Source organism: Protopterus annectens, chromosome 12.part0 (assembly GCF_019279795.1).
Source record: "Protopterus annectens isolate FY-2018-M chromosome 12.part0, PAN1.0, whole genome shotgun sequence".
Taxonomy (NCBI): Eukaryota; Metazoa; Chordata; order Ceratodontiformes; family Protopteridae; genus Protopterus; species Protopterus annectens.
Window position 1 is genome coordinate 852524185 of NC_056746.1, and position 19781 is coordinate 852543965.

Genomic DNA, 19781 nt, shown 5'->3' on the forward strand with positions numbered 1-19781 from the left:
GACATATGTAATGGCAAACTCCAGTTACAGTGTGTGTCGAAGGACAAACACACCCTGTGACTACCATCAGAAATGGCCTACGAAACATCGCTAGTGTTTGCCAATGTCCACCCATGTTGTGGAATACACTAGCAATGTTGGACGAGCCTGGTGTAGGTAGTCCATATCTGAACATATTGCAACATGGTCATATGTGCACAACTGGCCCCTACACAGTCTGTTGTGCTCACTATGAAGATGTCAAGCAGTGATAGGACTAAAGCCCAGGATACTGTCCACCACAGTGAAAGTACCGAACCAGTACACTATACGGTACTACAGTGTTAGGTCATTATGAAAGTATGTTGAGAACTGTCTGCAAAGTATCCCATGCAATTCCTGCAGGCACAGTATAATCCCTGTTGTGGCAGACACGAAGCAGTTGGCCAGTTAGTACACAACATGACACCCAACACACAATCATAAACGTGCGATAATGTCGAAGGTCACACACACCCAAATATGTGGTGGACTTCAGAGTGCAACATATGGAAAGCTCACACTGGGCATGCTCGCACACTTTGATAAATGAGGCATATGTCAGACAACATGCCATGGAAAGGCTAAACTGGGCATGCTCACACACTTAGGCCATATCTCCGTGTAGCAGTTGGCCACACATATCTGGTATTTGCACGTGTCAGTCCAGGAACCAACCACAATACAGCAATCAGCCCAGTGCACACAGTAAATGACCACAGAGACATAAGTGATATAGTGGATCGCCGTCATATGCAAACATCTGCCACAGATACACAAGTTGGTCATAGGAACAGGGAATGCTATGGCAATAAAGACCTGCAAACAGTGGAACAGCACAACAAATATTGTGCATCCGACAATTGAACATATGGGTGTAGAGGTCAATACTAGGCTTCTTGCCCCAGGGAATGACAGCTCAGCCAGAGTGTGCTTGGCATCTGCATCCCCAGGATAGTAGGCTACCGTGCCACTGTAAAGTAGGTCACAGAAGGCAACATGTGAGGCTAGTGAGCTGTGCCTCTGTCAAGCAGGGGCACTGTGGAGGTCTCAGGGTTTGAATGTGCTAAGCCACAGCCATGTTGTCAGTGTGTGCTGTGAGAGGGTTGCTGAGGATCTCTGACAGTAGGTGTCTGTCAATAGCAGACTGAGGGGAGCCCTATCTGCATTCTCTGGATGATTCCACTGTCAACACTGTGTTGTAATGAGTATGTGTGAATGAAGTGCCGTGCTGGAACTGTCCACAGATGTCCTCCCTCTGTGGGCTACAGCTCTGCAATGTATTAGGTCACTCTGTCTGTTGAACAGCGCATATATGGCTGGTGTACAGCTGACAGGTGTCTTGTTGTGGAGCAGTCATGGGTATATGTGGGATAGCATGACCAATGCAAACTGTACACATGCTCATAGGATGCAATTGTCAAGGATTATGCTGAGTGGCCAGTATAGTCCTCCAGCATGGGTCCTCTGAAGTCATCCACCCCAGTCTACACAAGTGTAGAGTCTGCTTGTGCTAAACACAGTTTGTGTGCAGTGACAACCTTGCCTGGGGGTGGAGATGAGATATGGATGTCCAGGGAAAGGTGGGTATGGTCAGATATCAACAATGGTGGTCTACCTCTGGTGTGGAACAGTGAGTACCCACGTTGCAGATGGACAGGTGCAATATGTTTTCACCCATGTGGCTGTGGTGTGTGGTTCTGCCATAGCACATGGACCCACGAATTGTAGTGGCTGTAGGGTAAAGTGGTAGAGGCCTGAGTAGTTCTCACACACAATATGCCTGTACCTGATGTTAACAACTGGAATGGTGTATGTGAATACCTGCATATCCTGGCACTGTTCTCAGGGAAGCTAAGTGTGTGTCCTGGATGTGGGTGTGGTGTTCTGGACTGGTTGTGTTGTGTGTTACAGGTCCTGTGGTCCCAAAGCATGGTATAGAACATAACCTGCCAGTGCGATGTGCATATCTGACCCTGACGTAGGTGGCTGCAAATGCATATATATGCTATCCCCACCTGACAGGTAGTACTACATCTACATACCTCTGTAGAAATAAAGATGTCAGCACCCTAGAAATACTACAGGTGCAGAACAGATGCCCAGTAATTCGGATAGTGCGCTCTGCTAATGCGTCTCCCTCAAGTGTCATAATATAGTTAGGTAGGGGTTCGAATCCTGCAAATGCTCAGTGTGTGTGTGGGTGAGTGGGGTTTGTGTGTTTGAAAGGCTGTGAGAGGGAAATGTCCCTTTTGGCAACTGGGAAAACACACAACAGGATGCACATTCCCCTTTCTAAACACAGATGATGTCAGCACCCTATAAGTACAGCAGGAGAAGGGAAGTCTCCCAGTAATGCAAATAGCACGCTCTGCTAATGCATCCGTCTCGAGTGCCATAACATAGTTAGGTAGTGGTTTGAATCCTGCAAATGGTAAGTGCGTGTGTTTGGATGAGGGGGGGGTTAGTGTGTGTGTGTGTGTGCAAATCTGTGTGAGGGAAATGTCCCTTTTGGCAACTGGGAGAACACACTACAGGATGCACACTCCCCTTTCTGAACACAGATGATGTCAGCACCCTATAAGTACAGCAGGAGAAGGGAAGCCTCTCAGTAATGTGAATAGCATGCTCTGCTAATGCGTCCATCTCAAGTGTCATAACATAGTTAGGTAGTGGTTTGAATCCTGCAAATGGCAATAGTGTGTTTGTTTGGAAGAGGGGGGTTAGTGTGTGTGTGCAAATCTGTGTGAGGGAAATGTCCCTTTTGGCAACTGGGAGAACACACTACAGGATGCACACTCCCCTTTCTGAATACAGATGATGTCAGCACCCTATAAGTACAGCAGGAGAAGGGAAGCCTCTCAGTAATGCGAATAACGCGCTCTGCTAATGCGTCCATCTCGAGTGTCATAACATAGTTAGGTAGTGGTTTGAATCCTGCAAGTGTGTGTGTTTGGATGAGGGGGGTTAGTGTGTGTGTGCAAATATGTGTGAGGGAAATGTCCCTTTTGGCAACTGGGAGAACACACTACAGGATGCACACTCCCCTTTCTAAACACAGATGATGTCAGCACCCTATAAGTACAGCAGGAGAAGGGAAGCCCCCCAGTAATGTGAATAGCGCACTCTGCTAATGCATTTCTCCCGAGTATCGTAATGTAGTTAGGTAGGAGTTTGAAACCTGTAAATGGCATGTGTGTGTGTTTGGATGTGGGGAGTTTATGTGTGTGCATTTCCGTATGAAAAACATGTTAGTTTTGGCAATCAGGAGATCACACTACCTGATGCACATTACCCTTTCAAAATACTGATGTTGTCAGCACCCTATAAGTACAGCCAGAGAAGAGGAACTATCTAGTAAACCGAATAGTGTGCTTTGCTAATGCGTCTCTCTTACGTGTCATGACTTAGTTAGGTAGGGGAATGAATCCTGCAAATGGCAAGTGTGCATGTGTGTGGGGGTAGTAGGATGTGTGTAAATGCAAGTGTGAGAGAACAGATCCTTTTGGCAATTACTACAATACACCAGATGCTGCATACTCCCCCAGTAAACACAGGGGATGTCACCACACTATCAGCACAGCCAAACAGGGCTAGTTGGATAGTAATGCCAATAGTGTGCTCTGCTACTGTGTCTATTACCATTGTCAGAGTACAGATAGGCATGTTTTGGTAACCCACAACTGTCACGTGTGGTTGTGTCACACAGTATGACCTTGTGTGGGTGTTTGTACATAACAATGCATGCTATTGCCTAAACCAGCAATGGCATTGCACACATGATGTATGTGTGTGACACATACACATAAATACCTGTGACCTGCAGTAGTTACCATGTCTGACACATGCCTCGAGTGTCCAGAGCCACGTGCACTTGGTCTTCTGGGGCGTTCTGATGACAGCACAGACCCAGCATTGCTGGGGCTGCTGCTGGCACTATGGGGGCGTGTGCAAGCCTGTTGTCCGCGCCGACTGCCAGCTGCTGCTGCTGCCGGCATACGGCCACGTTGACGCTGCAAACGCCCACCATTGCCCTGGCTCATGGACATCTGGTTGTGGAACTGCTGTAATATGTCCCCACAACGTCTGTCTATGACATCGGTGAAGTTACGGATAGCATCTGCAATGTCACGCATACTGTCTGTCATGGCTGTGCGACATGCTCTCAGCTCCCTCAGACCCTGTCTGGTGTACCTTTCCATACGTGACTGTGCCTGCATGACAGTCCGAAACATAGCTGAGGTTGACAGACCTCTTTGGGCACGTCGGCCAGAGGCAGTACGCCCACGGATGCTCCCACGAGAACCCATGGGCAACTGTCTGTGTGGTACCATCGGAGGACGCTGCCCATGGCTGCTGTGTGGGGACGCATGTGCCACAGGTACCACATTACCCTGGTCTGTTCCCACAGTATCCTGTCCATCACCTAGGGACAATGGTGACAAAGGATGTACAGGCAGGATGACTGTGCGCAATGATGGGGTTGACAGCTGTGTACTGTCAATTGGCTGACCAATGGCAGACCCTGACACACCTTCCTGTACCATTACACAAATATCATCATTACCAGTAGCCGTGGCACAGGTTTCAGGTTCCCTGCTGCAGGTCACCAGAGCAGCCCCAGAACCTGTGGGAGGAAGACAGGAAACACAGTTTACAGTCTCCAGACATTGTTACCAGTGATGCACTTATACACACATGGACACATGCACACATGCACACATGGACACAGGCACACATGCACACATGCACACGTGGTCACGTGTACACATGCACACATGCACACATGCACACATGGGCACAGGCACACCTGCACACATGCACACATGCATACCCCGCAGTATATACACACAGAGCACTACTGAGTTACACTACTGTTACTAGCATTATCAGGACTATTATAGGTTATGTTAAACACACTCACCAGCATGGATGGCCTGCCTTGCTGTAACCCTAGAGGGACCTGCAGAAATGATGAGATTAATGTCAGTGGGCACAACTGTGCCATTGATATTGCATATGATACAGTGTACAGAACAGTCAAGTGTACATATGGCATATTACCTGCATGCTCCATGTCGTGCTGCTGTGTGGAACCAGCCTCCATCATAATGCAGGTGTACTGCTGTTGGTGTTCCGGGGCTGGAGCCACAACACTTAGGAGTAGCCCCTCCAGTCTGGTGAGGGGGGGGGGTGTGGCCACCCCACCTCCTGTGGCAACCTGTTACCTGTGGATATCTGATGCATGCTGCCGGACACTTCGGATTAAATCACTGCAGTGATGTTGTACCTGCTCATATGTCCTGTTATGCGTGCCAATATCATTTACCCTACGGACAAGGTCTTGCCACAGTGCGGCCCTCTCCTGCTGATTCTGACTGGTGCGGGAAAACAGGATGTCATACTCCCGCACCAGGCTCTGGTGGATCTCCTCATCTTCCGCCACAGAGTAGGCGAGGTTACGCTGTCGCGCCATCTCCCTGGAAGAGAACACAAACAGGATATCAGCAGACCATGTCAGCAATATATGGCACACATACTATACATGATACTTATGTGTAGTGATATACTACTACTCCCATATGTTGCATGTGTGTGTGTCGTGGTGGATACACAGGTACATGGCCAGATATCAGTGCTCAGCCAACACCTGTGCAACAATACCTGCCACATTCCACACGACATAGTAGCATGCCCCATCGGTCAGCACACACTGACAGGTGCAATGCACAACCTCACTCTGGGGGTTCATTCCAAGGTACTGTATGTGGGACACCGTCCACTACTGTGATGTGGACAGCAGTTACTCGGCCTGGATATACATATCCCACCACCACCACCAGCACAGTAGACTACTTTGATATGTATGTGATTAGAAAGTTATTCACTTGCTGGGACTAAGATGGTATCCATGCAGCACACTGTGCCTGTGGAAGCCACAAGCCACACTGCTGACCCCTTTGCAAATGCTTACCACGGACATGCCACAGATTGCATGGAACTTGCGCACACATTCCTAACCCAGACCCTATGCACAAAGGTTAGGCATCCTGTCCGGTGGACCCCAGACAGATGCAGATTGTATAACAATAGCAGGAGGCTACTGCAGGACAGAGCACATTCACATTAAGGGAAGGCATCTGTGGTCAGCACTGGTACTACACTATGGACCATCATAACAATGGCCACGGCCTACTCTGGGAGGGAAATGGACACATACACTATGGATGACCACAAGGCCTTCTTCAGTTATGTTACACATATGGACCACATGCCTCAGATATGCTCTGTGTTAATACACACCTACTTAACATTCACCAAACACACAGATATTGGCAACAATCTTGCGGACATGTTCGGTGCACGTATCCCCCCTCCTTCTCCCCCACCAGTTGAAATATTTATCACAGCTGGATGTAACCTCCCTATCATCTCACATGTCCAGGTGAGGGCCACCCTCAGCAGAGGAGAACACACAGCATCACTGTGACCTTGTGGTATCCCTGGATGTGTGCTACTGGCACTCCGAGAGGACATATAACCGCATATAACAATGATAATTTATCTTGGCCGTACTACAGGATATGTACCTGGACAGTGGCATACAGCAACAGTGGTCCCACACCACTAAGGGGGCACCTCGACTGACCCTGGGAATTACCACATCATATGCATAACGGGCCTGGTCTGCTAAGCTATGGAATTATGCAGTATGGGATGCATATGCAGTGATATCGGGTATCTGCAGACACTTGTTCCCAGCCAGTGTGCCTTTGGGATGGGCTGATCCTGCCTTTTGAACCTGGCTGACCTTTCAAAGCAGACACTACAGCCATTGCTGGGCCAACGCACAGACAACTGCTGCCAGGATCATGGCCTTAGACTGATTGACATGTAATGTATGGTCATCCCCTTTTGGTGGAACTACGTACACACAACATATCACATGGACATACCTATGGATACAGACCTATGGCACATTTGGAGGGTTCACAGTATGCACACTGTTAACCTGCTACTTTGCATTACCTGTGTTTGTCGCAGCTGGTTGCGTTACCACTGCTTCTGCTTACTGCTGCTACTGTCAGTGCTGACAGCTTCGGGTGACAGAGTCACAGTGTATTTTTTTTTTTTTTTTTTTTTTTGCTCTTTCTCTCTCTCTCTCTCACTTCTCGCTCTCCCTCTGTCCGCTTACAGACAATGCAATGAATGTATTGCATGTGGGGAGTGTTAGCACTGGATGCTTTTGTAGGTATCTGCATAGGTCCATGTGATGGCCTCTGCACCAATTGTAAGCCAGCATTTGCTAATTGCATACAGCCAGTTGTGTACTGATTGCAGTTCTCACTGTGATTTCAGGTCAGTGCTATAAAAGGGTATGTGGGATAGGCGTTGCCCTTTCAGATTGTGAGGGCGGGGACCATGCTGGTATGCTGTGGACAGTGTTCTGTGAGTGTAAAGGTTAGTATCTCTCTCATGATTCAGGCTGTGTTGTATATTCACATTTCTCCATTCCTCTCTCATGTTCGCTGTAGCAAGTGTGTATGCACAATGACACCTACAACTATATATAGGTATATATTTATATATATATATGTACACACACATACATTTATATATGTACTTTAACTGACCTTATTATCTACAAGCTACCAACTAGCATGGCTGTTTCTGTTCACACACTACTATTATGGAAATCCAGTAGTTTTGACAATAATTTTAAATGACATGCTTTGGGTACTACACATCCTATATTCCCTTTACATTCATTCCTACTATTACATGTTATATTTATTTTAGCACAATGTTTTTGTATAAGAGTCATGGCTTAATGGTAGGTCGTACAGACTAGTGTTTCCAAGGTCCTGGGTTCGGGACTGACAGTGGGATTTTATTTTGCTTTTGAACTGAGTACAGGACCTGTCAATCAAAGTGACTAAGGCACTTTTAAGCAGTTGTAACCAGGTTAGCGCTGGTTTGCGCGGAGCTCACGCATGCATACTGGCGTTTAGCTCCACGCACACAAGCGCACACCCGCTTACAACCGCTTAACGGTGCTTACTCTGGCGCACACCCGCGCTATTTTCTTTGAAAGAAAAGAAAATGGGGAGACAGGAAAGTGGTGAAAAAGGGGTCACAAAGAGGGTAAGACAGTAGGGAAACAAGCTTGGGATGTGCAGGAGGGATGTAGGTAGGGCCCATAGCTGCCCATTTCTTCATCAGCAACAGCTGTGCATATGTATGTAATTTGGTGTGACATTTGAAACCTTCCACCCCTGAGAGAGGTGTCAGGACAACAATAATACTTGTTGTACAGCCAATTGTAATTGATAGGTTCCATGTCCAGCAGACATGTGTGCGGAATGGGCAGCTATGTATGGGGCGTAATTTTTTTGTGGGTACAGAGTGCCCTTTTTTTTTTTTTTTCAGGTGAGAGTGGTATGTCAGGTGAAGGAAGTCGGTACAGCTGGGGAAGTAGGTTGGGTAGGTAAACAGACAAGACAAACAAGACGCATACAGGGGCGGTGTATGACATATGTGGGGGGGTTACACAATTGACGGGGATGGAGGTTTGGATATACAGAGCCCATGAGCCCACAGATGGCAACAGTGGAACTGATATCCCCACCCATAGGCAGTTGCCACTGTTCCTTCACTGCCCAGGATGGGGCTGTGCTGGGGGCTGTGTAGGCCGGGCAACAGGCATGCCCGTTAGTTGCGCCACCCGTGCCTCTAGCTGGCGTAGGGGCTCGAGAACAGAGTCCCGAATCTCCGTAAGCACCACAGTCTGGACGCTACGGAGGGTGAGTGGTGGTTCTCCTCCGGCCACACTTGCAGAGGGGGGGCGAGCCCCATCCCCTGCAGCGCTTCCACCCGCAGGTGGCACAGGGCCACCGGAGGAGGGTCCGGACTCGGCACTAGTGCCAGGTGCACTCGCCAGCTGAGTTGGGAGAGGTGGGTCCACTGGAACCCGCCTTCCCTGTCGTCCTATGTTTTGCATTATGTCATGACAGTTTGGGTTAGTGACATATAATACCATTCACAATTAATTGTAACAGCATGCATTAGTATTCCCATTAACCAAACACCCAGATATTCACACCATTGAACAGCGTGCATAACACATGCATAATTTGAACAGAAATACACAGTCCAACAACATGCAGGGTTAATTGATGGCAACAGGCCATCAGGTGTGGATGTATAAACAGGGCAGATGCATCAACGGACATGCAAATATATATGACCCAACAGGACAAACGTCCAGGGGTGTTATTGTGATTGCACATACCATTTTCACGTGGAATGGGTTATATGTGGTTATAGGGTGGGGTAAAGGAAATAATATTAACACCTTCGAATAACAATACATATGCTGTACATTTCTAATAGCTACAGTTATATACACACTACTGTTCTAACTACAGTTTCCTATATGATAACTATTTTAACTTGGTGATAGCACTGTTACTGCAACATCAATATACATTTTATTGTTCTTCATACACATTCATATCTAGCTTTGTTCAGCTACATCATCCTGCTACATTTGCTTTATATAGCTGTAGACAAGTGTGGATGTTTGGTATATCAGACAATCATCCTATCTGCATATTGCAGACTGAGAGCAACATATCCAGATTTTGGGATACACATTCCAGATGCAGCAACACTTTGAACAGATTTCCCTGTTTGGTTTTGATTCTCACATGCATTTCATTCTGTCTTGACTGCAGTATACTTTATTCAGGGGTTATTACTACTGAATTGCTGGATTCATGACACTTTCTCACACTCTCTCACTTGCTTTCATTTTACTATTCAGGATGGTACTTACTTCTAGGCTTTATTGACATGTTTTACCTGTAGTTATTACAATCCTTTCCAGCAGTCTCACTTCTGTCATGTTTCAGTATTTCAACAGGGATATATTTCACACATGTGATTTCATCATCTTCTGCAGCTATACTTTTCAGCCTGCTGCAGGTTGTGTACTATTTTCTTACAGGTAGGGCATTTTATTTCAGAATATATGTCAGACAGTTTCATTTTTCGGTTTAACTTACAGGCTGAAACACACTTTTGTAATCAAGCAATACTTGCAGACACTTTCACACTGTTACTTGCACATTTTATTCCTTACTGACTACACTGCACTCTTTTGCTGACTGTCATACTTTTATATTTCTTTACAGTTACTGGTAGTGGATTACTGACCTGCCTGGTGGCGCAACCGCACCAGCCTATCGCCATAGGCTCTGCAGTTCGCAGAACGGACACCTGCAGCTGTAATATAAATGAAGTAATATTGGAATACACATCTCCATAATATCAGCTAGTTTAATTTCTTACATACATAATTAAATGTAACTTACTCAGTAGTGGGGCGTTGGGTGTTTGCCGGGCCTCCTGGATCCAAAGGTTCAGTTGGTCCTGCTTGCCTCTCCTCAGGTCCGCATGATGGTGACGGACCTGCTCACCAGTCCTTGGAATCCCTGTGGCACTGGTGAGATCATGAGCCAACCAGTCCCACGCCTCGGCCCTGTATGCTCCCCAGAGGACCTGGCCCTGCATGAGTTGGGCCTCATGATTATGGACTAGGAGTCAGACCATGTACCTGGACTCCTCAACACCCCACCTCTGTGCTCGAAAGCAACTACCCTCTCCTACTCCTGTCATTCTGCCTGCAGGTCAGTTCTGCAATCGTTTATGCTGTGTATTCCCGCCTATGGGGCTTATATAGTCCGTTTTTCCCGCACATATCTGTGATTGGCCATTTTGGAATTGTATCAACTTCAGTAAACCTGCATTGTCATGCTCCAGTTTGTATTCATTCCTATATATTAGCTATTATTGCATTTAAAGGTACTGCTGTCATGGCTTAGTGGTTCTGTACCTTGACTATGGTGTATAGTATCCTGGGTTCGAACCTGGCCACTGCTTTTTATTTTTCATGACTGTCTAGACATGCTGAGGGGTGTGTCTGTGTAAAGGCAGTTTTGATACGGCTTGCTCAACATTGCCCATCGGTTAGCTTGTTTGCGCTGTGCGCAGCTCCGTGCAAACGGGGTAGGCTGGTTTAAGCTTCATTTGGCTATCGGCACGCATATTACGCTCAGCTCAGTTAGGGGCACATAGATTTAGCGTGTTAGACCACTGCTCAGCTACGGGCACTCATTTTGCAACAGTTAAACCACTGCTCACCTACGGGCAGATGCACTCACCCTGTTAAACTGTAGCTCAGCTATAGGCACATCTGGCATTTTTTATTCTTTTGTTACCTCATATTTCTTCAATATAAATGGGCTATTTCATTACATTTTACATAAATTGTGGTTTTATGTGTACATATTTGTCAGGGACTTGTTTCCTGCTTATTTTGCTAAAAAAAAAATTGGTGTTGTGGGGGTTCGAACCATGAATGCCTGCTCTTCAGCCAACATCTCTACTGCTACGCTATTGCTTCCTGGTTTATTTTGCATATTTAGTTCTTATATGCTTTCCCACTGACTGCTAACTGTAGCTGCGCTACGGGCACGCCCGCGCAAACGAGCGCACTCACGTTTAAACATTTTTACAATTAAAAAAAATATATAACATGTTTATTTATATGTTTTCTGTTCATAGTCTGTGGGGGCATGTGTTGTGTTGTGTTTATTCACATTTCCGTGGACTCTGTCGTGGGTGTTTACTTTGGGAACTTTTCCTCTTCTGGGGGCGTGTCCGCTTACAGGGCTCGGCCTATGGACACGCCCCCTACTGTTTTATATGGACCGTGTTGGCCTTAAGTGTGATTCAGCATGCTCTCATGAATATGCAGAGCATGCTGACATCACTCCGTTTAACTGCAGCCTCCGTGTATGAGTTATAACTCTTACACGGAGGCTTTGTGAATCCTACCCTATGCATTCCTGTGCAATGCAAAAGTCTATGAAACACTCACTGTGACATATAAAAACGTACAACTATGCCTGCATACATAACAGTTGTAAAATCAACATAACCTGCGATATCTGCAGAGGAGCTCTGTGGGATTCAAACCCCTTACACCACATATCCAGTGAATGGAGTTCCAAAGACAACAGCAGCATGCCACAGGAGTCCACATGCATCTTACATTAAAATACTACATTTTACATTAAAATACTACACAAAATATCAACTGAACAACTTGCAGAAAGAGTCCAAAACACTTAGTATCTATAAGCAGGCCACTAAGAGTACAGGTTCTTTTTTTATTTTGGGCCAGTAGTTATAAGACTTGTGTTAAGAACCATCAATGAATAAATATCCATAACAGCAAAAGAACATACTACATAGAGATAACGTCAGAATCTGTAGTTTTCCAAATGTACACCACAGAGTGTATGGTTTCACCTGCAATACATAAGAATAATCTGTAAATCTGTTTTTTATGTACTGTTCACTTTTGCTTTCTAAATCTGGCTATATAACTCCATATGGGAAATTAATGCATGTCCTTAATGCAGATGGCAACACCTGCTTGCATTCAGGTAAATCAAACAGCACTCCATTAAGTTACAAACATTTGTTTTAATGCACACATTTCTACAAAAATGAATCTAAACAGATACATTTGAGAATGAGTAATGTCAACAGAGGTAATATTCATCAAAACAGAAATGCTAGCAGGTGCCAATTTACCTTATCAGCTACTTATGACTCAGATATAACTGAAAGTAGGAGCACCTAATGCACATCCATCTTTTAAGTACCATTTGCACCACATATAATTAATTAGGTTAATTAAAATTCCAGGATTTGGAATCCCATTTATGCACATATACGTAAGTTGCTGAAATTCAGAGCATTAACCAATAGCTTTGAGTAACAGGAAGGTGCTCCAAGTAAGTACCCAATAGGTATCAATAAACAGTAACATGTGTAGCATATGTCTGTTATCTTCCAATGATCTGGTCACATGACATAAGTGCCACATTTAAATACTGATTTTGATATATTTACAGATCAGACCATTCCTACCTGGGAACTGAGTGGGACCTCAGTGAGCATTTCTCCAATTTTACTACATTTTCCATTGGAGTATCAATCTTATTGAAATGGCTACTTCCAGGAGGCATCAATGTGTCCAGCTGCCCATTTGGACAGAGGAGGAGACTACCCAGATGTTGACTATTAGTGCTGGAGTGGAGCATCAGATGAGAGCTAGGCCAAAGAACTTTGCGGTGATCAACATTTGGTACCAGATTGCGAGGGAGCACCAACAATGTACTTGGATCTAGCAGACTGGAATGCAAGTTCACCCTCATACAATGACCTGCATCACTGGGTCACAGAGGAGCTTTGTAGGAGGGGTGCCAAGGTGCAAAGACAGCCAATGGATGCCTACAGTAAGTGTCACAATCTTATGCATACCTGAGCATTCCTGTGGAATTGAGAGATATAGCTGTGCCCCAAATATATCAGATACATGGATTTTATAACCATTAAGTAGCTGTTCTGACAATGAGCACATCTGGATAATTAAGAAAACATGGTGATTGTTCTACATATAAGCATGGGTTCTATTTCCATGCTGTTTATTTATTAATGTTTACAATATACATAGTACTGAACATTGTAGATGTACAGCTGTTTTCCAGCATATAATGACATAATTTCACACATCCACTATAGTCGTGTATCACTGACACCTATAGCACCTAAGCCACTGGTGACTACATTTCACAGTCAAAAAGTATCGCTTACTCTAGCGACATATGTCTGAATAGTAACTCATAAATAACTTCTTTACTTCATTCCTGTTAATAAAGGGAGCATTCTTACTACAGTCCCATTTGCTTAAGCCAAGAGGAATGCCAGTCCAGCACATGTTTTCAGTTATGTGCTGCTAGCTGTTATTTCTTTTGATTATAATGTCCAATAAGTGCTGGAAGCTTCCATATTCATCTGTCTGAAGGAATACCAATAAACACACAGTACCTGTTTGTTAAGCAAAAATAACTGTTGCCTATTAGCTTGGCCTGTAAAGAAACTGGCTAGTAGGTCTCTGTTTTGGCATGCTGTGGGTTCAACTACACATAGGGGAAATGGGTTCATATTAGAACGATGGAAATGCATTTTGTCGAATGCGTTTTCATCGACACGTAGAGCAAACAGGCAAAACAGCGAAGCGGCTGTTCAGCGAATTCTTTTCCTGGGAAAGAAGTCGCTTGACAGCTTTGTTGCTTTGCCTGTTCTGGAGTGTAGTGTGGTCCCTTGTCCAGTAAACTCCTGAGCGTGATTGTGCAACAGTTAACGACCTTAGGGTTAGGGTGCAGGTTAAGGTAAGTGCATACATTCACTTCAACAACTGCATCTTCACTTTTGAGGGTGTCAGATGGTCAGACTTACAGTTGAAATGCAGATCGGGGGATATGGTGATGTATGCATTTAATTTGTGATGTGCACTCTGGCAAGGAGCATCTGTAAATGTACTCCACCCATATACTTTATTGTGTCCCTGATGCACAGTACCTTTTATGTTTCTGTTAATAGAAGCTATGTATTACGTGACACTGTCTGACTGTCACACTGTCCGAGGGATGAAGGTTTTCTATTATTGTTATTGGTTGGGACTACGATGCTGAAATGAATTCATTCTTGCAAATTATTTACCTACATGCCCAGTATGTGTTCCTTTTTGAAATCCTAAATCATAATCCATATTAGTAGTTTAACCATACACATTCATAATCCCAAGTCTTTTCACTACATTCACAACACACACGCTCTCAGGCAAGATGGATTATCTAGGCAGGTTTATATCTCATGTCCTCCAATCTGTGTTCAACTGTGTTCAAAGATGCAAAAGCTTGTGTGTGTATACCACTGCAAAATGAATGTGGTGATTATCTTATGTTCTTGAAAAGTACATTTTTAGAACCTGATCTGAGCAATATGTATCCCTGTTATTTGAGGACTACATAATCCATAGTTGCTTTTTCTTTTTTCAGGTGTTGAGGACACGACCCGGATTCCTGCCCTGTGCATCAAGCGGAGGAACAACAGAGGGAGAGAAGTTTGTTGCTTAATTGTTCTGTTTTGTTAAATAAAAATGCATCTGATCCTTGTTACACCATGTATATTGCTTAAAATGCCAGAATACCCATCAGGGAACACTGAGGTAAGTGCAATAATCACACTACACTTGTGCTTAAAAGTCATATTGAAATACAAATAGTATGTTGAAATGTCATTTAGCGGCAAGCTGCTTTCTGATGGTTGTTTCTGAAAGGTAGGCCACAATATGACAGCTGGGTTTGTGTGTCTGCCACACATATGTTAAAGTGGATGTTTTACACAGAAGTCTGTAGTACTTTGCTGCTTATAATATATGTGTTGGTAGGTATGTGTTTCCTAGTGACTGATCTGTTGTGCAGAATCTGCCTATTCACAGAATGAATAGGTGTTTGCTGTGTCAGTGTTCACACTGTCATTTACACTCTGTGTGGTATGCTGTTCAGTTCAACATTACTATTGCATCTGCCTGATACACTTTGGGTGTTTTTCTTGCAGCATGAGTGTATCCTATGTTTATGCATAATTCAGCAGATAGGCAATTCCTTGCAATATTTTATAAACAAATAATACAACTTACTGCAACCTGCATGGCAACTAGAAATAAAACAAACGTAAAAAAAATATGTTTATTCAAATGGCACTGCACAGGCAAGCGCGTTCGCATTGAATTAACTAATGTCTCATCAGACAAAAAACTTCAAAGAGTCTCTTAAATATGAAAGCATCACTTTCCAGCTCATTAATAAATATTCAAACTGACAAATAAAAACAGTAAAATAATAATAAAAATAATTAAAAATAATAATAAAAAAAATATTCTTCTCCATGCATATTTTCTAAACCCTGGACTGTGTTGACCTGTTTAATTCTTCACGCTCCGGCACTTTTCCATGTAGGAATTGTAGAGCATGCCATTGTATATATTCTGGCCATACTTTTGAGCACCCAATATTGAAACATACCATAGATTTTTCTTTTTACGCTGATTGTAGAACAGTAAATGTGATTTACTATGCATTTTGCCAGGAATGTTTTGCCTTTTATATTGGCAAAACAAATCGGTGTTTCAAAGATAGGATCCTCAAACACTTAGGTGAGATCAGGAATGTGAGAGATACTAATGCACTTGCTGTACATGTCTAGAAGTCAGGGACACACCATACATTCAAGGTTTTTGTTTTGGAGACTGTTAAGCTAGGTGCTAGAGGGGGTAATGTCAAGAACATTACTGAAGCTAGAGAACAAAATTGGATACTTGAGTTACGATCCTTTAAACCACTTGGTTTAAATGATTCTATGTCCCTGAAACCTGTCCTTAAAATGTGCCCCCTCCTACACTAATTTGTTTCAAGGTTTAGAAAATATGTATAGAGAAAAATATGTATGGAGATGAATATATTTTTTATTTATTTTTATTATTTTTTATTATTACTATTATTATATAGTTTATGGAGGGAAGTGTAATAGTTTGTTTTGTGTTGTTTGCATGAATTTTATGAACTCTAGGAATAAGAACATAATATGTGCTTTATAGTGCTGCTGTTTTAAACTACAGCATTGAAGTTTTTTTTATGATGTCATTGTTAAGAGATGTACTCTGTATCAACACTTGCTGATGAGGTGGTGAATATCCTTGGTGATTTATTGTGTCTCTGTTTTTATTTGTCAGTTTGAATATGTATTAATGAGCTGGGAAGTGATGCTTTTGTATTTAAGAGACTCTTTGAAGTTTGTTATTTGTCTGATGAAGCATTAGTGAATTCAATGCAAAAGCACTTTTCTGTGCAATGTTGTTTGAATAAACTTATTTTTTTTTAAGTTTGTTTTATTTCTAGTTGCCGTGCAGGTCGCAGTAAGTTGTATTATTTGATTTTTTTTTCTTTTACGTGAGACTGTACCAGACAGGTTATATTTTTGTTTCTGTCTTAATATTTTATAATCAGCAAGCATTATCAGAATGTTTGGATTTTTCAGGCTATGGATTGCTAATGATTGTTGGTAGGTCATGCATACAGTTGTAGAGTCTCATGTGTGACTGTGTTCATGACTGAACATTATAACTATGTGTTACTGTTTTATTCATTATATTGATGTGGGATTGGCCAATTACCATACTGTCTGGCTCAGGTGTTTGTCATATGGTTTGCCTAGTTCCCACAATATTGTCATCTCACTTAGTCTTCATTTTAACAATGCCACTTGGTGTTTGTTTGTATGACTCATTACATGGAGAGACTACACTTTACATTCACACACAGACATAACTTCCCTGGGAAAACATGCAAGGGAAAAAGAAAGGAAATAATTACATGCTGTCAGACACTCAGCTGGACAGTTTAATGAGGCAGACAACATAATTAAACAGTGCATGTCCCAATAATAATGTTATCTTGATATTGGCACTCTTCTATTTTGTCAAATTTCAGTTATGTTAATGTGACATGAGGCAGTGTCAGGCATGATTCCATTCAAATGTCACAATACATTACATGTGCTTGCTTTGCATATGCTTGCCATGCTTCATGCTGGCCAATAAGAAAATGTTCAGATGTTGTCATGATTTCCACCGGTAAGCCATGTTATGCATGTTGTTGTACGGCCTTAAATAAACTGCTCATATTGATGATGGATACATTCTCCCTGACATTTTCTGTTATTGGACATGTCCATAACTATAGCTAATGTGACATAAGGAAGATGTCTACATTAGTAGCCATTCATTAGCAGCAATTGTATCGATTATAATATATTGCTAATGTTTGCACCATTTTAAACTGAAGTGTGTTTTAAATAAGAACTTCAATATATGCTCTTCATTCTTATATTTGTATCTGCAGAACTCACATGTGGATGGGTTGCTCATTAATGTATGTTAGATTGCAGATGTGCACATCAGTTTCATTTTAAGGTCGGCTATGATTTGCATGGGAATGTGATAGACATTTGTTTTTCATTGTTAAGGTTTTCACTGCTGACATACATCGTATATGTTGTTACACTGGACTATAGTTCTAACATAGTTTAACATTTCATGAGTACTGTTTTCTGCTTGTTCATTGTGTCATAGTGGGTATGTCATGCGGACAGGTAGTATCAGGTATGCATATATAATTTCTGTCCTGTATTGCAATTCATCTTGATAGAGCATGGGACCCATGGATAATCACCAATCAGGCATAGATGATGACGACATACCAGACCACTGCTAGAGTCCTCAGATGATGATGAAAACAATGAAGATGAAGCTGGACTCACACCTGCTTGACCCATCATGCCTGCTGCACCCCGGAGGAATGACACAAGAAATAACAGAGAGATGATTATTGGGTGGAGATCCAGGAGGTTGTGATCAATGTGGTTCGAACATAGATGAGGGGCATGATGGGGAATATTTTCCAGGACATGGCAAGTGCTGTGCATGACCTGTTCAGTAATATAGCCCTGGAGATCATTTGCAAGGCTCATCCTATCAGGCCAGACCCTCAGATCTGTAAGTATTGTCTGTGTGCTCCAAATGTGTTATGCTGATTGCCATATAATTGATTGGATTGTATATGCACTCTTGTGCATACAGACCATGTAGCTACTATTCTTCTTTGTTACAAGTGCAAACATATCATGCAGATATCATTGTGTGACATTTAATTATATTTCAATATGTGCATGACACACATTAATGCATTACACTTTCCTCCCACATTCAGCTTTCCATGCACTGTGACAGTTAACTGCAGCTACTACTGCAACACTTACCTGGTAAGCATGTCTTTTAATGGGGAAACTGACAGACAGCAGATATTGTCCATAGTCCATCACTACCACTGTGGTATGGTTAAACTCTGCACATTGCCATATCATGTATGTGCAACAGAAGAACATGTCATTCCCCATGTGTTTTGGATGACAGTTATAATGCTGTCCCACTGGCATGATGTGTTGCTGTGTGCCATGTGTTGGCGATGCCGATGCCATGTGTGATTATATACAGGTATGTCATACCTATTGGCAGTCCTCCTTTTCTGATTGCGCTGAATGCCAATTTAACATTAATTATATACCATGGTAAGAATAAATTATACAGTGACAGTTCATCACACCATGTTTGCTCTATGGTACATTTCCACAGCCATTCCTTATTCACATAAGTTCATACAATCTGTCAATATTTGTAAACAGTAACTGATGATTGCATATGTCTCTGCACATAGTTCAATCCAGGATGAAACACGACTGTACCTTTGACATGTGAGCATTCACTGACTTATTGCTGATGTGCTGTAATGATGCCCACAGGAGTGTCCTCTGCTCAGTAATGAGCAGGGTGTGTGACATAGACCTATGGTCATTTATTCAACATTGACATGACAGGACATGTGTATGTGATTGAAATTCTTAGCTTGGTTACCTATACTTGCTGATGTTACATGATTTCACAGTACTGTTTATGTGTGATTTATACATGCCCATTTTTGTTAATGTCAGCAATGTAGTCTGCCGATGTGACATACATTTGCCATTTGCTTAAATGCATTTTGGTTTGGCTTTGACAGCACCCTGTGTGCTGCACACATGCATTTACAATGTGTAACCTCACCTTGTTGTCCAGCTTTATCATTGTCTTCCTTGATGTGGGCCCAGGTTGTCCATCTCCCTTCCACCTTCATATTTTACATAATATATTTTGCAGATGTGTTTGTCTTTGTTGCAGTTATTGACCA